At 34.8% G+C, this 23,435-nt stretch overlaps 1 protein-coding gene across 14 annotated transcripts in view; it reads right to left on the bottom strand.

The window, feature by feature from the left end:
- Positions 1 to 23,435, bottom strand: part of Liprin-alpha (PTPRF interacting protein alpha) — a 60,359-nt gene that overhangs the window by 22,369 nt on the left and 14,555 nt on the right. Inside the window, exon 1 of one of the 14 annotated variants that reach the window (XM_076319348.1) lies at positions 13,513 to 14,413. The exons of the other annotated variants lie outside the window; for them this stretch is intronic. The gene's annotated coding sequence lies outside the window, so the exon portion shown is untranslated. Of the gene's footprint in view, positions 1 to 13,512; positions 14,414 to 23,435 lie in introns of those variants that run through there. 14 annotated transcript variants of the gene reach the window in all.

Raw genomic sequence — 23,435 nt, 5'->3', positions numbered from 1 at the left:
TGCTGTACAGACGGTTTTTAATTTTCTTAATATGTGCAATTTACGTTTATCGTCTTTTTATTTATATTGAAAAACAATGTTTTCGAAAGTAGGAAACGACATCTAGGGGCCTTTAATACACTTAACTTGAACAACACTTATTTCTATTAACACTATTAATATTATTCAATGAATAATTTACGAAACCGGACTATCAATTTAGAAATGTATTGTCAAAAATTACGAGCAAACAAATGCTTGGTGATAAATCGTTTAAATCTAGTCGATAGAAAAGGAGATTTAATGAAAAATTTGAAAGAAAATTAAGGACCGAAGGTGGGAAATTATCGAACTAATGAAGAAATCAAAACCGCTCTAAAAGAATATTGCTCATCAACGCTACAAAAATTTTACGAAGGTGGTATTAAAAAACTTATTGAACGGTAAGACAAAGTAATAGAGAATAATGGTAATTATGTCATTAATTCAATGAATCACTTTCTATGAAAACAACATAATGGAATTTATTTCAGATAATAACGTACAAACTTTCAGTTGAACCCAATATAAAGTGTAGTAAATATCATTTATTAGTGCAAGAATTTTTTAAGATTTTATTTGACTAGAGATTTTCTTTAAACAATACTTTATATCCAGCGAGTAAAACATTCGACCGATGAAAATCAATAACAATAATAATAATAATAATAATAATAATAATATTAAAAAATAATAATTTTCTTTTCTTTTTTAGGAGTTCGCCTTTTAAAAAATTTGGAAACCATTTCTGGAGAGGATCTAAATTTGTGGTCGAAAGTGTTATATTAACGACCCTTGACGAGACTGAAAACATTTTAATTTATTCGTACTCTAGAAACATTTATTCTACAAGTTGTATCAGTTTTTCGTTCGTAACATGAAGAAAATGGCACAGGAAGAAATTTAAGTTTAAAAAATGTCTACGTCGTGAAGTTTATTTTCTTGGATGTGCAATGATGCACCTAAAAGAAATGCAGTTACATCTTGTTGGTAATTGGATCTAACCCAGATTCACGTATAAAATCAATTTGTGTAATAATAAATGTGTAGTTACGTTTAATATGATAGTGCAATTGCATATTGCACTTGTAAGAAGCCTTTTTTCGACTATTCAAGTGTTTCCTGTTTCTTTTAGTTCTCAATCAGATACTTGCAAATGATAATTGAGTTCTGGTTGATACCAACAGAATCCCAATGGTTGGTGGGTTGATGGCAATGTAAGAAATAAAATATGGCAGGCCCGGGATCGGCCACATGAAAACGTCGTTGCACACTGAAAAACGAAAGCAGATTGAATATGCCTGATGCAGGCGAAAGCCAAATTCAATTATTGCAAGGTAATGGGAACCTATAAATAGTGGAGTGTCGAAGACATACGCTATGTTGGCAGTGCTATCGAATCATGAAAGCTCAACGAAAGAGGTATTAGATAAAATGGCGCCTTCAACTTTTTCAGCGAATTTTCGACACGTTGCAAGTTTCTATTCATAGATTAAATTCGGCAGGAACGTGGAAAATGGAACAAAATGTAGGTCAGTGGATTGTAAAGATGTTACCTGGTTCGGATAAAATGCATCCCGATACACGTTCTGTATTTTTAATGGCGAGCCCTTTGTTTCAACGAGTTGGATAATTTTTTTTTGCAGGATTCAAAGTAAATACGACGAATACATTTTTCTCAGTAATTTGATCCTTGTAAAAATAAAACAAATCAAAGATAAATCGAACAGTTCTGACAGATCTAAGAATATCCAAAATCTGAAGCAAATCCATGATGGAGGGCATTCATTATTTTACAATCTTTACAACATATTGTCGCTATTTTTTATTTCTCAATTTATTGTATCAATTCAAAAAATGAATATTGAACTTTCACCCTACTACAGTTTTAGCATTCTTTCGACAATAAATCTAAAAGTTTTCGCAAGAAAAATAGTGTATTGTTAATACACAATATAAAAACTCTTCGTTTTTTGGTTTCAGAATGTTCGTCGATCCGCTACTGGTACAGAGAAAAATACTTGCGACTCAACCGATATTACGTTATTAAAAATACCACCGAGTCTTTCAAAATTTCTTCTTTGACGGCCATTATTGTGTTTATTGATTAATCGATTCGAAGGACTTCTTAGCCAATATTAACTGGCGGCGTACGATTAACGTCAAAGGATTCTCGCGAGCTCAGATGCCTCGAAACGATAATAAAAGGACAGGAATTTAATATCGGACCTAACCTCGTATCGGAGAGAAATTTCAATTTACATTTGTTAATTTTCATTCTTGGACCGAACAAATTTCTTCGACAATTACCGGCAATCTTCGGTAAACTCGACCTTCAGTATTGCGAAGATAATAAGCATCGGAACGGAATACTATTTTCTCGTGACCGTCGGTATTTAGCACAGCGAAGGAATCTACGCTTGTATCGTTTCATTACTATTTTAATAGTATAAGTTGGAAGCATGCAATGTGCAATACCTGCATAATAATGAACGGTCGTCGCTTTATTATTACATGACTTAACAGTAATCTTGTATCCAGGAGATAAAGAAGTATTGTCTTACAGCTCGCCTCGCATTACGTCTCAGCTGTTTTATTTCGAATAACTTGTTACAAATAAAATCTCCGAGTGTCTTCATTAATGAACGTCGCGCGACTCACAAGTAAGAACACGCGCCAGATTGTGCCTATTCGTTATCGATATCTCGCGATTCGTTCTCAAACCGGTTCCAGGAAACAATGACCTTGCGTAAACGTGGTCCGAACGTATCGTTCTTATCTCATTAATTGGTACTACGTATAGTGTCTTGTGCTTCGCGCGGTAGTCGTAGAACCAACATCGTTCGAACATCATTAATCGTAGCTAGCACTGGAAATATTCAATCATTGCACAATTTCATAAAGTTTGTCTTCTTGATGCCTCATTTTCGTCGAAAGCTTTCAAATGTCCAACGCACTTTTACTTTTACCTAGTTTCTTATGTATCCAAAAATTTGGGTACCTGAAAAACACTAACAAAAGTAGCTTCTGAAATAACCTTCGAGATCGTAGGTAGGTACTATGGTAGCCGATCGATGGTATCGTTGGAAGCCTGTATAACACTGCGAAAAAGTGGTAAATTCGAATAATATCACCGTTTTCCTTTTATTAACTGCGGAAATAAAGTTAAAAATGATACTTCTTATTTTCTTACAGTAGTTCAATACTTGTAACAGAAGTAATACTTTTATACATATTACTATCATAACATGTGTCGATCTCGCTTAACTCTTTGGGGCATAGTAGATTAAGAAACATCCCACTTTTTTATTATATTCATATATTATTTTTCAAGTCATCGTGAAAAATTTGAATAATTTCGTACAAATTGCACGACGAGACTGTTAATATTCCATCTCATAATTGTACATTTAAATAATCTATTTTTAATTTTAGTTATTTTGTATCATTTCACACGTTTAGCAACTGTGCCTCGAAGAATTAAACAATCCATACGCACAGAGGTTTTTTTTTACCACGGTTTTGATCGACCATCGTTCTTGTTGATCTTTTTCGTGAGAAAGACGGTTGATTAAACCTGCGGGCAAACTTCCGGTAAACCTCGATCGTGTATGGACCGTTATAGTCGCAGCAAACAGGGACTTATACCGAAATGTAAAATACCGGTATCATACCGCTACTAGAATATAGAAACCAAAATACATAAATAACGGTATAATGTCATACAGATATATGAAAATACTGGTACGAGGGACTTATACCGAAATGTAAAATTTACCACCGGGGACACCCATCTCGCAAAATCCACCACTATTATGAGTGGAAAAGAAATGAGGAATACAATAACAATGAAACGTCTCTTAATATTTACGATGAATGCCATCCGGTGACGTCAAAATTAGTAGAAATACATAATTAGAATAAATGTCAATATTTATAAATTTTTCAATACTACCATTATTACTGCAATTATGTGCAGAAATTAATATAGTATATATTAATTAATATAATAAGTATACTATAGAACACAGAAAAATAATTCTATTTAGACATAAAATATACACCTATATACAAACAAAGAAAAGGTGAACCAGTAAAGTTTCGACAATTTTTTAGTATAATTTGTTTAGAATTTTTTAGAACAATTGTTCGAATGAGCAATCTGCAACAACTGATAATCGCAAAAAAATAAGGAAATTGCGCAAAATCGAAGAAATGCATTTCAGCGTCACGGAGGTCACCGGTGACTTCCGGTAAGATTCATTAAATCTTGCTTATACACATAATCTGTTGTCGATAATATTTCAACAGAATATGTATCGTACAATAAAAAATTCATCAACCTTGAGCAGTTTTGGTCAACTTTGGAGTAGAATGAAATAACAAATGACGATAAAGGGAATATAGAATATAAACAAACAAAGACTCGTCAGACGTAAGATTGATTGTTACTAGATTTCCAAAATCAAAATACCGAAATAATACCGGTATTTATTTCGGTTTTCGGTAATATTTCGGTATTATAACGGTATCGGTATCTCGTTAATAATCAATTTTGGTATAGCTTTGCTGGCATAATACCGGTATCAAACTCATACCGATATTAACACTAGATTTACCAACCAGTCAAAATGACTGATTACAACTGCCTTCGTAATAAAATTTACTTTAAATTCCATGGCATGTTTTCTGAAGACGTTATGATTTTTCTATTCCATGCATGTGATCAGTTTTTTATAAATTCTTCTTTTTCCTCATCAATTGGCTTTCTTTTAGATATCTTATGTCTATATATTATATATATAAAAGATATACCTTAATATTACGAAATCTGTCGATAGTTCTAGTGTTAAGTCCTTGGTCGTACACGTTGTAAAGGCGGCGTCAAAGATCGGCCCGCCTACCAAGGACAGATCTTTCGCGCTCTCATCTATAGGAAGACTCACGCATGCGCACGATCAGATAACTTACCGTTGATGAAGAATTGTGCAGCGGTTACTGCAACATTCGCGCCCTTGTTAATCGAGTGTGAGAAGCGAAACTCTGCTACTTTTATATTTACAGTCGGCGATAAGACAGAGACAAAGGAACGGGGTTGCTGGATTGTTAATGACGAGATGAACGATGCAAGTAAACAGAAGGAGAAATCGAGATCTTTAGAGAAGAGGGGACGTACATGAAGATAGGATTACGTAAGTATGTAAATAAGAGTGTGCGAGACCTACATACTGGCGCGCAATTTGCATCCTTTTAACACTTGCACGTGCCAATTATACGTGTACAATAGCGTTACTATGCTGTGTCCAGAGATCAGACAATTTTGCATTGTTCCTATAATGATACTCGGTGTAACAACAAATATTTGTCCATTTCTGTTTTCCGATCGTCAGAAGGTGCATAAGTGCGTTCCTGTAACGCGAACAGAAATTCACAGATTTCTCCGTTCGATAATAACTGGTAATTCGAATTATTAGTCCTTGGTTACGAAGTCACTGGGTGAGAATAGTTTTTTATCGATCTCGAAGAAAACCGCTTTAAATCAGAGGCGAACTCTACGCTTCGATCACGAGTTTTTTTTTTAACAATGCACCATTGTGGAGTCCGTCTCAAGTTCGAGCTGTAGATACAGCCAGGAAGAATTCAGTGAAGACAGCACGACCTGGATAAACGAGCAAAAATAAATAGTCGTATAAAAGTCGACAGAGAAGGAGGAAGAAATACGAAGAGGGTGCGAGACTAGAAGGGGTGGAAACACACGCTTATACACATTGGTTTCGTCTGAATCATCACTGCACGCGAATGGTTTCATTCATACGCAAATTTAGGGTCCGTTTACGTGAAGCACCATTGCAATCTTTGCCTTTTTGTTAATCGATCACGCTTTACAATCAACGACTGTTCACTCATTTTCTTACGATCAAAAATTGTGTCGAGAATGTCTTGTGGCTAGATACACGCGATCGAGAACAATTCGAGCAACTAAAACAGTCGGATATTTCAGAAGACGAATTAAATAAAATATTTACAATGTATTCTACCAAACTACAACTTAATATATATCGTGTTATCAATTCTGTAAGAAGTACCTAGGGAAATTGAACTTTGCGAGAGGTCTATCATCGTCGTTTTATTTCACCCTTTAGTCGTTCAGAATGCTTACTGAATTATTGTAGAATTTATTTTCTACGGTAAGATAGTTGCAAATTTTTACGTGGAAGTACGCAAGGTATTATCTCTGTCGAGTCAAAGGAAGTCGATGTTTGCACGGTAACCAAGACGTACTGCAAACATTTGGTGCATATTACGTAGAGACTCCTGGAAGCAGTTTGTCATGAGTTAGACAGCTGCTACTTGCGGTAGAGCTTTAGAAAGTTGCAAATGAAAGACAAATCGGAAACCGTCAATCAAACGTATCAGTGTTACATTTGCACGACTAATACTTTGTCTTTCCTTAGACAATGAATTCTAAAATTCTGATCAATTTTCCATCAATGAAACTACACATTGTAAACGTAACGAGTTTCTAATTTCAGAATCCTTTGCACAATGAAAATTGTCAACGTTGATTGGCAAAAAATTCAAACCAGTACCGTTTAAGTATCTAGTACTGTCTGTCATCGATAGTGGTGATATTGGCAATAAAATTCTACCAATGGGATTGCAACTAGTATCGCCTACCGCTGACTTGAAGTCTCATGGGACGCGACAGGAACAAAGAGGGGTCGCACCGCCCATCCCTACCCGAGCTACACGTTCTGAACCTTATAATTAGCCACGTATTCTGCCATAGTAGTAGGAATAGATTTTAATTGTATTAAAATACCCTATCTTAATATCTATACAAATATAAAACTTGGAGGCTACAAACTATTGAGATTTTATTTATGCTTATATTTAACCCATAAAACGTCTGTTTTATCCCACGAGGGTTATTTAATATGAAAAAGAATATTATGTAATATTAACGATTAATTTTTCTATAGGTGAGGTAATAAAGATAATTTTGAAATATAATTAATTTTCCTTAACGGAATCAAATATTTTGTATGACACAATCCGACTTAATTCCAGTCATTTTTGACAAAAAATTATTAAGCCATGTTACCCAAGAGAACAATGTTCCTTTAACATTGCTATTATCAATAGCAATAATAATAAAAATCGGAAAATTAAGTTTTTTCTTAAAGGAAAGTATACATCTTTATAAGAAAGCAATGGATTCATTTTGTCGATACATCAACATATGAAAACTGTTACAATATTTACCAAGAAAATTTTTTTATATTTAAATTTATAGCTGATCAGAAACTAATTAACTTTTGCCTGAAACATTTCTTCATCAGACTGTCGGGAGTGCCTGAAAAATCGTGGCGATAGTTATGTGTCACACGCTGCATACAACTTCTTTTGAAATGAATGAAAATTTATTTTTATTCAATTCTAAATTAAATTTTTATTGAATCATTTTGTTCCTGGAAAGAATTTTACTTACTTCTTCTGGTAGTGATATAATCAATGCTTTATTAGCATATTGTAAAAAACTAGCTTGTTGCCCTGTATTAGATATAACTAATAAGTAATTACTTATATAATAGCAATATGTTGCATCTCTATCTCGCTACCTTCTTCGTCAGTCAGTTCACATGTGTCTGTAACTGCCGCGACGAATAGCGAACTAAAACTGAATGTGTGCGTAAGAATAGGTGTATCCCTTCCACTTTTCTCGCATTCCTGCCACGGGACTTTAAGTCAGCGGTAAAGAATAGATGATGAAGTTCGACTTTCTAAATCTTCTTTACGCGTGGCATCGAAATTAACACATTAACTGCCATTGTGTTTTTGGTCGAAGTGGTTCTCGATGCCATTTTAATTAGTTAATTCTGTTATTTTCTTATGAATAAATATTCGGTTCTCCAATGCATATTAATTTTGATTCTTCTTTCAAACGTTCCTTATCCATTATTAATCAAGGTCGTAGCTACAACTTAATTCGTAAAGTAGCAATCAAGGTGTTGATTCGTAGTAAACCCGGAATAGCATCGATTACTTATAATTACATGTCATTGTTAGTGACAATATTGAGAATGGAATACTGTAGGTGAAACTGTAAGTTGTAAATACATCGATCATTGGTTTACAATGAAGTTCTACTTTTCAAATTCTTATGACGGAAATGTTAATACAAATTAATAGAAAATCCATTCCGTCAGGTCTAGTAGTTCTTTCTAGGCAAACTATTAATAATTTTCAATCAATTTTCAACTTTATTGTTAACTTTAAACTATCAGTATTTTTGAAAATTTATCGGTAAATAGAATAAATGAGACTGTATTTTAATTTTTCATCAAATTTTCCAATTCGTCCTTGCTATTAAAATATCGCGTTTGTTTAAAACAGTTGCAATGCTCAAAATATGTAAACATTAGCGTTACTCTCGAATTCCCTTAATAGTGTAATTAGGTACTTTTGTCATCCAGCAATTGTAAGTCGCTATCACGTATACATGACTTCATCGGTCAACGATTATCGGTCATTGTTCGATGTTGTATCTTCAGTTTGAGTTCACCGATATAAATTCGCAAAGTCTCGCCACGGATTAGAAAACAATTAAAAACTTTATATTAGTTGAATGGCCAGGCAGAGGTCTTGCAATCGCAATCGTTATATTTAAACATCTCGTAAACTGTCGAACGTTGATGCAATTGGTCGAACATTGGTAAAATATTTTCCGATTTTACGACTATCAGCGTTTCTTTAACGTGGTCCCTTTATATATAAGTGCGATTTCGCAAAGCCATCTGACCTTATCTGTCGCGTTTTATGTTTTACATCCGCTCGAGTTTAATTAGCAAGCAACACAAGACACTGGTGCTTGTAACCTGCCATCGAAATGTGTCGGTTAGATAGGATACGTGGGCGAGCACTTTCCTTCTTGTAGGTGCCATTAAACAACCTGCACCGTCGCCGATAGCGGTGGACGACGTTGCAGAAGCACGCCGGTGGCTGATCGAACACCATTTTCCGCCACACCTCACGCGCATACTTGGCTAATGAGCGGCCAGATACACGAACCACGATGTATCTACGATCTTGCGCGGCTCTCTAACCAGTTCTATACGATCAAACTAATTAATTTTGATATTTTAATACATACATCGTGATACACATTGCGACCGTGGTGATGCTGAACATCCCTGAACGCGTTGGATACCCTAATGATCTTCGAAATTAAATTCAGAAATTATTAACTCTTAGTTCGGTGAACAGTCGCTAACTTTAAATACAGTTACGTTAATAAATCAAAAATTTGATATTCTTCTTCCTAAGAAGTGGGTACTTATAAACTTAATTCGTCAAATTTATTTAATTTTTATTCATTCATTCGGTCACCGTCACACTGTAATTTCATCGTTCTTTTCTCACTGTTTCCGGTTTGACAATTTAGTTTTACAATACGTTTCAATTTGGTTAATAAGTTCAGGGGCATTGATCTTGAAATTTTCTTTAATTTTTCGCATTATCCAGCTTTCAACTTACGTGTTCAATTTCTTGTTCGAACCTTGGTTCATTAATTATTCCATTTTCATTTTGGTATAGTTTTATGATATACTAAATAATACTAAAACTTGTATTAATAATTTTCGCAATTTCGCGATAACTTTTACCATCTTCAAGATTTCTAATAACAATTAATCGCTTTTCTGTTGTAAATAGTTTATCTCGTCTTTATTATATTTCTATTCTAATTTCAATTTTACACTTCACGGCACGACTCGATTGCTTGCTAACGAGTTGAAGAATGTAATCTTTCGCAGGTTTTATGAGTTTTGTTTGTTTTTAGGGATTCCCCGCGATAAATAATAGGAATATCAATAATGTACGATTTTAGCTGTGAGACTTTTTCCAGACTGAATTTTGGTAACTTTATTTGTTTTACTTTTAGAAACGTTCGTTTGTGACTTCATTTTAATTCTTTTATTGAAGAATACAAACAGTAAAAAAGAGGAAGAGTGAAATAAATCGAAAAGAAGCGGTAGGACAATTATTACACGAGTATAAACTTTCTTTATATATTGTACACAATACATTCACGAAAGATTTCATTTAATCATATTATTGTTAATCTCTCTATCGTGGTCTTTCTTGTGGGTTGAATTCAACCTTCCAGCCTAGAATGCCGCAACATCAGACGGTGCTGATTCTTTGAAATTTTATCTATCGTGTTACATTCTTTTGACTAGATGAAAAAAAATTTAATTTACTCGTTATTTCTTGTTCCCTACTACACCAATATTATTTTGTACGTCGGTATCATCGATGACGTGAGTTCTTGGCTTCGTTTGAATTTAAAAAATAATATACACGTTCTAAAACGATTTCTTCGATATTTCGCATAACCTTCAATGGAACGTTGGAAACGAGACGAAACATTTTTTCTGAAGATATAAAGAGGAAAGTCGAGCAACAGATACCTCATGAATTATCAATACCAACACTGGAACGATGGAAGGAATGTGAAAGGAAATCAATATAGGTAGCACAAACTTCTATCTCAGTGGTACAGAATACGTTCTATCAGTTTACATAGAAAATAGGTAACGAACGGAAACAAAAATGAAAGATAAGACGTTTGCACAGCGGCGAACGATAGGATACAAACGTCTCGGATAATTCTGTTCTAGATCTTTGTACATAATGCAGCAAACGGAGTATCACGAGACCATTATTTGCTACGAATAGGAATTCATCGGATATGTATCTATCGTATCATAAATTTTGGAGATAAAATTTCCTTTGTGAAAATAAAATAATATTTTTCCCTTTTAAATACAATTATTATTTCAAATTCAATTCATTCGCTCGTTGGTCTAACAACACAGATCATATACTACATCAATATCAGTATATTCCAGGGAATAATACTCATTTTCGTTCAACTTTTTATTATTGTTAAACCGTCCGTCGAAATAAACTTATACCTATGTATTGATATATCATTGGAAAGTTCGTTGTGCGCTGATTATGAAAATGTATTTTGCAATTTTTGCGTTTTGTTCTTAACACGACTTTCGAAAAAATCAATGCTTTGCTGCTTCTGCGTCGTGATGGGCCAAACGTATAATTCCAATATTAAAACTATAATTCAACAACGAGAACGATATCAAATGTGCAAAGCATCAATTTTAATTCAGATACATTTTGTTAACGTGGACTGTGTTGTGATCGGCAACGAAACAATTTATGTATTTCGAAAATTTCTACTTTTCTTTGTGCTAGTTTATTCTTTACGAATTTAAAATCGAAAGTTCTTCGACAACGTGGTAACATCGCGCAGCGGCTTTAGTTACGGCGAAGATGAAGCGAGCAGAGCTAGACATATTAATTTTAACTCCTAAGGGTTTCCCAAGGAAGATGGTGTTAGAGTTCGCGACAATCGTGCGCGATGAATTCAGCTCGTGTATTAATCGTATAACCGGAGTCGTCGGTAATAATGCACTGGGTGGATAGGAGGCTAACGTTCTCGAACTATATACGGCACTGTGTGTCTTGCAAATGCACTCCAAACAGGTGGTTCTCAATCTACGGGTGTCTTTTGATTACAGGTTAAATTGGATAATTCGTACTTCAGCTAGTTGAAATTTTCATTTTCGTTAACTGAATTTTCGTCTCGGATTGATATCCTTTGACGTTACCTTTATATTCGATTACGATCGTAAATTCGTTTCGATCAAAGTAAAAATAAAAATGAACAACAAGTTTCATGGCAATTTGCTTTTCGAAACTCTTTCACCTCCCTCGCATTCTCTTAAAAACTATACAAAATTTATATATCGGGTGGACGAAGATACGGTAAATATCAGAATTATTGTAATTTCAATATCGATGATTACAGTGTTCCCCATTTTCGTGCAATAAAATCGAAACGTTACGTGGAAGTGACGATTAATATATCGAACGAAGGTCGAAGGTTGCTCGCTCTGCTTAACAAGGAAAGTGAATAGAATGTAGCGGGAGTAAGCAAAATAGAGCAACATCGAGTGAATCTCGAATTACACGTCGGTACGAAATAAAAATTGTTGCATCTTTCGTTACATATTCACGGGAAGGACAATCACACCGATGGGCTTTTATTTTAAGACTTTATTCGAAGGTTCATATATTTTCGAACTTCAAAGAACGATCCATTTCACACACAATTAAAACCAATATGTATACATGGGCATTCCGAATAATTTTCATCGAGAAGACCGAATGTCATTGACAATACTGGTCACGAAGATGTAACAAATATGATAAAAATGATATCACTGGATACAATTCTCTTCCACGTGATGGGAAGCGAGTTTGTCATCCCAATCGAATCCGGTGCAGAAATTGTCTCATTTGATTACCGTTACTATTTTAGTTTCGGTATCGATATTTCAGTTTCGTAGATTTTCCTACAGTTTGACCAGAAAAGAATGACCGATGCGGAAATAATTTTCATTCCAAGTCTACATGAGAGCCGCTGCATTTGGCCAAAGGTGGCGTTGCAGCGAGCTGCCGGCGCTGCTGCACCGAGCCGCGCGCGAGTAGAGAGAGCTACTACCGCCGAGTAGTGTGTAAAAGGCGAGGTTCATTCATGCGCCGCCGGCCGAGTAAGGTGGGGTGGATATTGATCGCGGCAGCGTATATCGCGTATACCGGTGCATTGCACCCGCTCGCTTCGTCCTAGAAATTTTTACCCACCCCAAACTGCCGCGCCGTCTCCGCCTACCTGGCGTTTTGTTTCGTCCTTTTACGAATTTTCAGCCGAATCGTCACTCCAGTTCAGCTACCTTTTCCTGGACGGAATAATCAGCCATGCTGGCAAAGATCGATAAAGTTCCCGGGCTCTTCGCAGCTTCCCAACCCTCGCATAAGAGACTTTTACTCGCACAGCCTTGGTCCGAAGAAAGAATCCGAGAATTCGACGATGTGTAACGATTGGTCCAATTCAATTACGATGATCATCAATATAGGTAAGTGTCGACTATTGTTGAAGAAATACGATGATTTTCTATTCGTAAGAAGAGTTCGATTCGTTATTTTGCGATGTTGAATTTTGGTCGACCTTGATCAACAATTCTTGATATTTTTCACTGTGTTCTTACGAGAGTACTTGTTATCAATGGATTGACCAGGTTTCGGATACGTGCAATTGAAAATGGGTTGTTGAATAAGGTCGTGGTTGGACTTATTCTTCCCTCGCGTTTAGAAGCAGCAAGTCGAGTCGATGAATAGAACTGAACGAAATTACAATGGTCGGTGATAATTCCGTCACTTAAATCTGGCGTAAGCAGGAATTACTGTACTGAGATTATTCGTATAGATTCTTCGATCGTTTCAAACGGTGTACGCTCCCAGACAGAGAAATATTTTCAACGGGAGAGGGGGAAAAAAAAAAAAAATAAAATGAATGTTCAGGTTGCAACAGTGGTGAGAAAGGATTTGAGAGATTCCAAAAATATTCACCCTGATCTAAATTTTCCTTTGGTGAGGGGGGGGTCGTAGTGGCCTAATCTTCTTTTCCGCCTCTCCTCCCCATCGACGCTCTTTTCTCCTCCCTTTTCTCTCTGTTAACCCCCAACTTCAGCTGCACGCGCTTGCAGTTTTTTCCAGCTGTATAGCCTGACGTTACACGTCGAAATTGCGAGCGGGTCAGTTTTTCATCGGTCGATCGTCGAGTAGGAGAAACATGAAAAAAAAAAAAAAAAAAGAAAAGAAAAAGAAAAAGAAAAAAGGCAAAGAGTTTCCTTTCCACCCTCGAAAGCTTCTACCACGGCTACCCATCCTCTTTTTGCGCTAGATAGGACGAAAGTTTCCGCAGTATTACAAACGAAACGGTCTTTGTATTGCGTTGTAGCGCACCGCGGCTTGGAGATCGCTCCAAGCATTCTTGGCAGCGAACCCCTTTTTCCAGACGATGGTTCTCCTAGGATCGTTCAGCGTAATGCCCGAATATTCGACCTAGAACTGTCGCGAATTTATCGGAGAACACGTTACTAATAATTAGGACGCAAGTTGTCGCTTTATTTTCGGATAAGAACGAAATTAATCTTCAGTTAAATTTTCCAACGTTTCGTAACTTCATTTGCCCGGACATATTCTTTCTATCCTCTTCGACCTGCTACCTATTCTTTCATATTTCCAGGTTTAAAAATTTTCAAGATATTCTGACATTGAATCGCTCCTAATGTATATATGTACTTCTAGCTACAATTTCAATTTTTTTATTTTATTCCTTTGCAACTCGTGCTTTTATCTTCTTGTTCCTAAGTGTTAATATCCTACAGGACATCTGTACTATCGTTCTGTAGCTACTCTATATTCCTTCCAATTTCTATCCGTTTCAATTAAAATATTCTAATTTTAACTATACTTTGTATAATTAGTTAATTCAGCTTATATATAATTAGTTAATTCAATATTAATGTAAGTACAATCATACACATATTTAGATAAATAAAGTATACGTTTCGTCTGTTCTTCTTGTTAAACACTATGCACAACAATGTACAATTTCAACAAAATGCATTACACAGCAGGTACTTAAAAGAATTCCTGCGATTAATCAAAGCATATGTAAATATACGTACAACATTTGAAATCGAATGCTACTTTTTCCAAATTCTTTAAGAAATCTACAATACCAGAGATTGTCACTCTTTGATCTTACATTTTTATGCAAAATTTTAAGTGATCTGGAAGAATTGGATTTAAAGGGGGGACACCACCTTGACGAGTCAAAAATATCGAATTTCTTTTTCTTATTTTCTTAAAGTTTGAAGTGTGTAGAATGTTCTGTCAAAAAGATATTTCGAAATGCAAACATTCAGGGAAGTTGCAGTGATAAATAAACTTGTTTTATGTTTTTCTCAACACTATATTTTTCAATCTGGCCGACACGAAATCTCCGGAACTACACATCCGGTTCACTTAAAATCTTATAGAGATATTCTGCTTAGAGTATTTTACAATGTAGCGTACGATTTTTGTAACATATATTAATTATTTAATTTTTTATAAACGTTTAAAGTCATTCGTTTTTATAAAAATGATTGTTTCTTTTTCAAACTTTGACCATTTCTACAATTATTAAAATTTTCGAAAAATCGTACGCTGCATTTTCGATAATAATCTCTAGTTTATGAATCGACAATATTTTTTTATTTGAAACCTCCCGGTTCTTAACAATTGTGACGTCCAACGGACAATGTTTTACCAGAAGTGGTTCTGGAAACAGCGAATAACTTCGCCATTTTGTACGATTTTTACTTTCGCAAAATTGTAAAACGAAACTGAAAGTTATATTTATATTCTCTGAAAAAGACTACATTTTTCATTTAGTAACTACTTGGAAAAAAAATTCGCAAAATTTACCTATTTCTTGACGTCTCAGACTGGTGTCCCCCCTTAACGACGCAGAAAAGGAACTCGCGCGATTCGTCGCCGAAAATCGGCTATTAGTGTTATTCGTTTGAAAAGAGCCGTGGAAATATCTAGATGAAAATCGCGGAAGAACAAAATCAGAAATCATGTAACACGAGCCGCTCGAGTGACTCTGCTCTTCATACTCCAATTGCTCTGGCAGGTCGTAATCCGGCGTGCGATTACATCACGACATCCACACCCGATCTCCGTATGCGTGGAACGCAATAGATCGGCGAGACAATCGTGATACAATCGGGAAGTGAACAAATCTAGGTGAAAAAATTCATCGAGAGTGATTGTAATGAAATTTTTCCGTACGAGTCTTCGTTTTCAAGGAAAACGATCTTCAAAATACACGTGTTACGATTCATATTGAATTGCATACGATATCAACTGAATTATCCGACGTTATTCGATAAAGGAGATATTATTCGAATGGAAAAATGATTCGAACGTTTCCTGTTGTACATTTCCGATTTTATTTTCTAAAGTACGAATATACCGAACTCTTCTGTTACTGATCCTCGTGGAGGGTATTAAAAACAGGAATTTCTTTCAAAAATTTGTATTAAATAAAAACTTTCGATATATAATATGCTAAACGAATTGTACAAGTACCCTTTTACTGTAAATACGAGATAGCGTTCACAGATTTACAGTTAGCGCCTAACAGACACGTTTACTATTAATTTATCTCGGTTACCATTGATATGTAGATTTGTATACACTAAATATACTTCAAAATTTAATTTTCAACTATTTTTGTCTTGAATTATATCGTTGGTGTTTTAAGTCATGTATCGAAACGAATCAAGATATTATACGTTTAATACGGAACACTTATCGATAACAGTGTTGGAATGAAAATCGAATTCGTAAAATTTCAGAACACCAACATCGAGAGTATAGTACTTATTGGATTCTAGCAACGTAGGGACATCAATGCCTATCTCGATTAAACAGTTTCGAACAGAAGTCACTAACGAAAAGATCGTTCCAAAGTTCTTGCGATAAAAAAATTCTAGTTTCCACGATTGAAACGAAGAAAACTTATTTTACCTTTTCTATGCTTTCGTATCTCTACTCTTAATCGCAGTAGTATAACTATTTCATCGTTAAAGAACAAAGTCCAAAATTGTAATTTTCACATCCCTGTAGAGCAGTAATTGAACAAAAGGAACGTTCTTTTCTGACCAGTCAAGGATTATCTGAAATAGATACGAATCTATTAGTAAAGAGTACCTCTTTTCGACATTATAGTTGGAATCGTTCGATTTTCGAAGAATAAGGTGGATGAGTTTAGATTATATATGGATATATATAATAAATAAACTAATAGGTTTCTCGATAACTTTTGTCGTTCGATAAGAAATGGAGCTATTAGGTTCGTCGTTTTATTTTTCTAAAAATGGTACAGCTGTTTGATGAACATGTGTGAACTTTTATGTAGACTCTGTCGACTCATTCGTATATTTGTAGATGTTCAAAAGTTGAAATTTTATAGTATCTTTTTACAATGGAAAAAACTTCAAAACTTATTGAACAACCTAGTATTTATAAAACGTAACGCGAGAAGTATAAACACACCGTGGGACGAACTTATGGGACGACCCAATATAACTAAAACTATTTTAACAAGAAATTGAATTTTAATTTGTTTTCTCTATATATTCGCTACCAAGAAAGAAAAATCGTTTCCTTCGAAAGAAACATAAAATTCTGCATTTAGTGGAGTGTCGTGTATTGTAATAACAATTAAAACACGTTTCTTGGAAAGTTTCCGATACACTCTTGTACAATTCGGTGCAACCATTTCATGAAAATTGTCATTTTGTTCTTGCATTCTTTTATTTGTGTAAATAGAGCTCGCGTAGCAATATGTCTTGCAGCACGAGAAAAAGGGAATTGCTGGATATTACTTTCTTTCTGCGCGATGGCAAGGGTCTGCTCACTCTGTCATTAAAAGTTCAATTTAATTCAATCGCTCTGATTCATATTAAGGACCTGAATTAACTCAAATTGGTATTAAAATTGCTCGTCTGGAATGATCTGGACCGAAGCGGCGTGCGTCTAAGGCTCGTCGTATACATAAATACGACGTATTTGATTAATACTTAGCGTGCACCCAAGACGTACTCAGAAGAGTATGGAAACATTGAATGTATTATTAAATTATCAAAAAATAAATTTCGATTCTCTCATGGTGACGCTCTAAAGCTTGCTGTATAATAAAACATTGTTTAAAATATTGTGTATTTTATATTATTTTAAATTTTGAAGTCTCTTTAAGGCAGTGTTGACAAACCTTTGTTTAATTTTCGGTTATGTTTGATTTTATCTTTGACAATAAATATGACAAAGATTTTCACATGATTTTCTTGTACAATTTAAAACTCTGCTGAGACTACATCAGCACATGATGTATTATATAATACTTAATCACCTTAATCACACATTCGGCCATAATTATATTCAATGCTTATTTTCATTAGGACAAATAATGTTTCAAATCGTTTCTTAAACGAGTTGCTGACCATTGGTAACTAATTTAGAAAATTTGTTTATACTTTTCGTCCCGTATGTTTTGTAGACTCCTCTTACCGAAGAAATAAACATTCGTATTGTCTGTTGCTTGGCATACTTTGTATACATATAAAAAACGTTCGTTTACACAGATTTGCAATTACTTTGACGATCGTATTCGATCTTATTATCCGTCGTCTGGCTGTACCGTGCAATAAATTGTAATTAATCGCGAATGTTTTGATGTTCCATTGTTAATCACAATTAATTACGAGTCCTGCGTGGCCTGTGGATCCACGGTTATGAGATTTCATTACGATCGACGTAATCGCGTTACGCGTCGATCATTCTCTCAACCAGTTAACTGTTGCAACCTTTTTGAAAAATGTGTACCTAAGATATATCGCAAAAAGTAAGCGATGACGAGTATATTAGTCGAACAAAGAAAACAATATATTTACAAAGGAAAGAACAACTACTTTGTTCACACTATATACAGTTTCTTCATAATAATTATTTATATATTCTTATTTGTACATTTTATTTCGTCTTGGCCTCCAAATATTGAAACCATTTTCAAATTTACGAATATAATTTTAGTTTCCGTTAAATTGCAATTGAAGCAGCAAATTGTAACTACTTTTTACACATGACGAGTATACTCGACGTAACACAAAATATTGCCATATCTTCGTAACGAGTATACTCGTCAAGAACAGCTAACTGGTTAATGAAACTGAAACAAAAAGCGGCGCGGTTCATTTTTAGCCCGTTTATTGTCCATACTCTTCTCACTTTTTCCTTTGTCTCGAAGAATACGTGCCACTGGGTTAGGGAAAAAACGAAATCCTGGCGGTGAAAAGTCGTGAGTAGAATTTCTGAGGACAATCGTAAAAGCCTAGATGGCAGATATAATACGCGAGCGATGAACTGGGTAAGGTGATTTAAAAATCCCACTACTCTTTTTCTTGCATAATTATTTTTCCTGATAAAATCCAGCGGGATTGGTCATCAGTAAAAAACCTCGAAAAAAGAAATCTATATTCGATGAGTTAATCACTATTATTGCAAAAAATTAATAAACTATGCTTCTTTCCCGAAAACATCCACAGAGAAAAATTTGAAACATTTTTTTTAATATTTCCTTTATTATTTGTATCAGTTTACGCATACAACGTTTTCTATTCGATCTTGTTGTGGGCATTGCGTTATTAGATGTTCTCTTGAACATTTTAGTCAGGCTGGCTTCCTATTACAGTATATCTTGATGTGACCAAATGATTGGCATCCAGTATATTGAGGTATATCTATCTCTTTTGGTTCTTGGTGGTTCTATTGTGACTATTGTATTACATATTAGGTTGTTGTTATAGATTTCTTTCCTATTAACTGTTGCTATTAGTTTTATTAAAAACATTGATAAGTGAACAGATGTTCCACTTTTTGTTAAATTTGTGATACATAGAGCTTAATGACCTTTTAATTCCGAGTCGTATTTTACTTTTCCAGGGTCGGTTTTAGAATAGAGTTCTGGTCACTATTTTATATCGTCTCTCATTTTTACCTTGAAAGGTGTAGTAGTTTGCATCTCTTGTTCTTAATGCCCTTATCAATTTTCTGTAATCTTCGGAGTTTGTAGTTTGGATGTTAACTTGATTATTTTTAAAGTTTTTGATCGTCTATGATTTTTGGTTCAATAATTGATTTAGTGATACCATTAGAGGGTTCATAGTATGGATTTCGATAAATATTGGCGGTAGTTTTGTCTCTTTAGTTGGAAGTTTAGTTTTTTTCTCGATATCTGGTGTTGTTTTAGTTATCCCTTTTTCTTTTTATTGTTTTTGGTAGATTCCATTCTTTCAGGTTTATTCCTCTTTCTGAATCTGTGTCTAAGTAGCTTTTTAGTGTCTAAGTAGATTCTTCTTCCGAATCTTTGGCGTAGCTGGTTTGTGGCATTTCATATTCTTTCATTTGTTGTAATTTTTAATTTTTAGTTGGTGTGAAATATATATATGGGCATTTTTCTCACAGGAAAACCACAGAAAAAGTCCTTCTTCGTATAGACACGAGTAAATGGAATGAGATCTCTGTAACTTTATGTCATATTATACAGGATGTCCATATGGGATTAACACTAAACAACCAACGGTGAACGTATTCCTATTTATACATGACTTCAAACGTATCTTCGAAAATAGAAGGGGAAAAGACGAATTAATTTACGAATATAATTAGTCTTCCATTTCAATAATTTCCACCGAAGATTGCGAGCAACAGCGCCGTTAATAATTGAATAACTTTAAAAAGAAATTCGAAATGGGTCAAATGACCCCTTTGGTAGTTCTAGTGTTAACCCAGTGCAGTGTAAGAAACGATACTATTAACATTACTGTTTATGTTCACGGTTGAATAAATTAAAGTTTTCAAATGCGCAATATCCTTCGGGACGTCTTAATATAATAAAAACGTATATCATTAATCGCATTACTGTTTATGTTTACTCACCACAGTCACAAATTAACTGTGCTCCTGCAGCCATAGTCCTAAGCACGAGCCTAGATCAAATTTCGTCTAGTAGGGAAACTTAAAATGAATCTAAACACGACTACACTTGGAGTACTTTTAATTACAATATTGCTTCTTGGATTACATGAATTAAGGTTTTCAAGTGCCCTGGGACGTCCTAATATAATAGAAAATATAAAAATTAATTAAGATTGTATGTGCTCAGCCTCGACCAAAAATAAAAGAAGCTCGATTTCTTGAACGAAAAGTCCATCTTCCCCGAATAACAGGTCGAAGAGGAAAAAACGAATTAATTTACGAATATAATTAGTTTTCTGTTCCAATAATTGTCATCGAATATTACAGGCCGTCGTCAATAATTGATTAACTTGAAATAGAACTTCAAAATGGGTCAAATGACCCCTTTGGTAATTTTGGTGTTAAAGACTCGATTTCGTTCCAGTTATCAGATTATTTCTGCAACGAATTAAAGACGCTCGACGCATTTCTAAGGACGTGTCTCTCTCGAGGGCGAAACCTCGAAAATCGTATTCACGATTCGTTTTTTATTTCGAATTATCGTTCGCGCAGGTGTACAATTTGTTAGGGACACCCGATAGAATACGGCTGCGCGTACATAAAAGCAAATCGGGCGACGAATGGATCGATATTACCGTCGGTTTCTCTCCCTTATTCCACGGATATATCGATGCTCCACATTGTGCTCGTTACCTCTACACGCGCGAGGTATGCTCCCTTTGACCCTTCACACTTCACGATGACTTTCAAGCTGCGGGAAGAAATAGATAAACAGGATTAGAAAGGCGCGCTCTCTGCGTTCAGACAGTCGTACTCTTTCTTTGCATGCTCGTGACCCCCAAGAGATGGGTTAATTATCTCCAGAAAATGTTTGAAACGAAGCTCGAGACCTTGGAAATTTGAATCGAGGTTCACGATTCATATGCGACCGAACTGAGATCGTAATATCGCGACTAATTCTGTGTAACATATTATTCTACGCGATATACAGTATTGCCTCGTTATAGGTCGTCATTCCTCTTTCGTTATAAGTACTCCTCTTTCCTTCCACTGTTTTTGTAGTTGCCGCGGCGAATGAACGAGAGGGCACATGACGACGATAAACCATAAAGTTCACTCGAGTTTTTGGCAATTAATAACTACTCTTATATCGTGACGATTTGTAAATGTTCGTTAACCAGCCCCTATTGGCAATGAATGAAGACAGTATCCCAATTTCATTTTCTACTTCCAATGCTTTTTCCTGTAATAATAAATCCGCGAGTGGATTTCTCATTTTCTAATATGATTTCTCATTGCTCTAAAAATTACATCTGAAAGCGGTTTATCAAATTCTCAAAACTGCGTGTCCTTTTTCTTTTTTTAATTTTAATTTAGAGATTCCTTTAGCTGTGTAGCTTCTTAATTTACTTTTCTCGTATTGAATGCGTCGAACTGTTTCTCCATAAATTTGATACAGCTCTGTTAAATTGAGGATAGTTCATCCCGTCACGTTCAACTTGTTGAGAATGTCAATCTTCCTGTCTATCGTTAACGAGCTTCTTTTCCGTCCCATTATAATTTAACAGTAATTCAACTTTAATAATACATGCAGTTGCAATAATAATAGTAACAGTACAATTTGTTAAATTTTGTTTAATTTAAATAATCTTATCTTTATAAAAAAAAAAAAAAAAAAAACGGTATTTATTTTCCTGTATCCCTATGCAATCAAAACCGCTGAAACTCGAGCACCCCTTTATGGTTTGCCGCTATCATGTGCCGTTTCGCTCACTAGTATTTAGTTCGTCGCATTCGCCGCGACAAAGAAAACAGAAGAACTGCAAAATGGAGGACTGATTCGTTGTAAGTCGTATTTGTTCTTCAAGAGGACGACCTATAACGAGACAATACTCGTATGTATATTGTATTACATAGAATTCAAATTTATAAAAATTGTTTCCTCGGTAGAAAAATGTTCAAATGCCCAGATTTTGAATTCCTACGTTTCTTGTTGGCATCGTTCAATTTAAATGTACGAAAAGGAACAGGCATACCAAGAAAGGATTTCAAAAAGTTAATTTGTAAAAAAACACCTTTCTTGTTGCGCAAATATGACGAATTTATTATATGTTACTAAAAATTGGAGAAAGAGACAAAAATGTAAATAGTGAAAATTTATAAAATAAAGAATTATATTCGTAGGAAACACCACCATTGAGTACACTGTTTCGGTTGAATTCGTGCACATCTCGTTAGGGATGGTTCGGCCCATAAAGTGTTAATTGTAAACATAAATTAGGAAAGTAAAATATTATTTTATTTATATTATTTTAAAATAATTTCAGAGTAATTTCAGATTTTTTTAATAATCATTTTTTAATTCCTGTATCTTAAATACAAAATATAAGGCTGTCTTTTAGTTGCAGCAATTTCTGCCCAAACAGTTGCAAGAGGGTTATCCCTATCGGTTCCTAGAATTGCTGGACTGGAGCGTGCCTTGGCATTATCTCCGACACGCGACCGACAGTATCTCGGATTACTAATGAGTTACCAAAGCATAAAAATAAAATCTCCATATTTTTTTACTGCACGTATCATAGCACTACTTTAATCATCTTTTCTCATCGGATTGATGAAAACCTGACAATGAAAATAATACCAAACGCGAACACATTTGTATAAGTTAAACGAAAAATATACACAACTGACGAAGGGCGAAGAAAATTGGATAAAATAAATGTTCTAATAAAGTATTGCCCGCTTAATTGAAACACAAACGGACCGTAACATTTCAACGGTTGCTCGCTCTTTTATTCCGGAAGTCGATTTTCATATTTTGGACCGAGTGCAACAACAAACGCGTCTTATATTTATTGTTAGGTACGTACATATTATACGTGCACAGTGAGCGCATA

This window comes from Ptiloglossa arizonensis, chromosome 8 (assembly GCF_051014685.1).
Source record: "Ptiloglossa arizonensis isolate GNS036 chromosome 8, iyPtiAriz1_principal, whole genome shotgun sequence".
Taxonomy (NCBI): Eukaryota; Metazoa; Arthropoda; class Insecta; order Hymenoptera; family Colletidae; genus Ptiloglossa; species Ptiloglossa arizonensis.
This window is presented reverse-complemented; position numbering and strand designations above follow the sequence as displayed.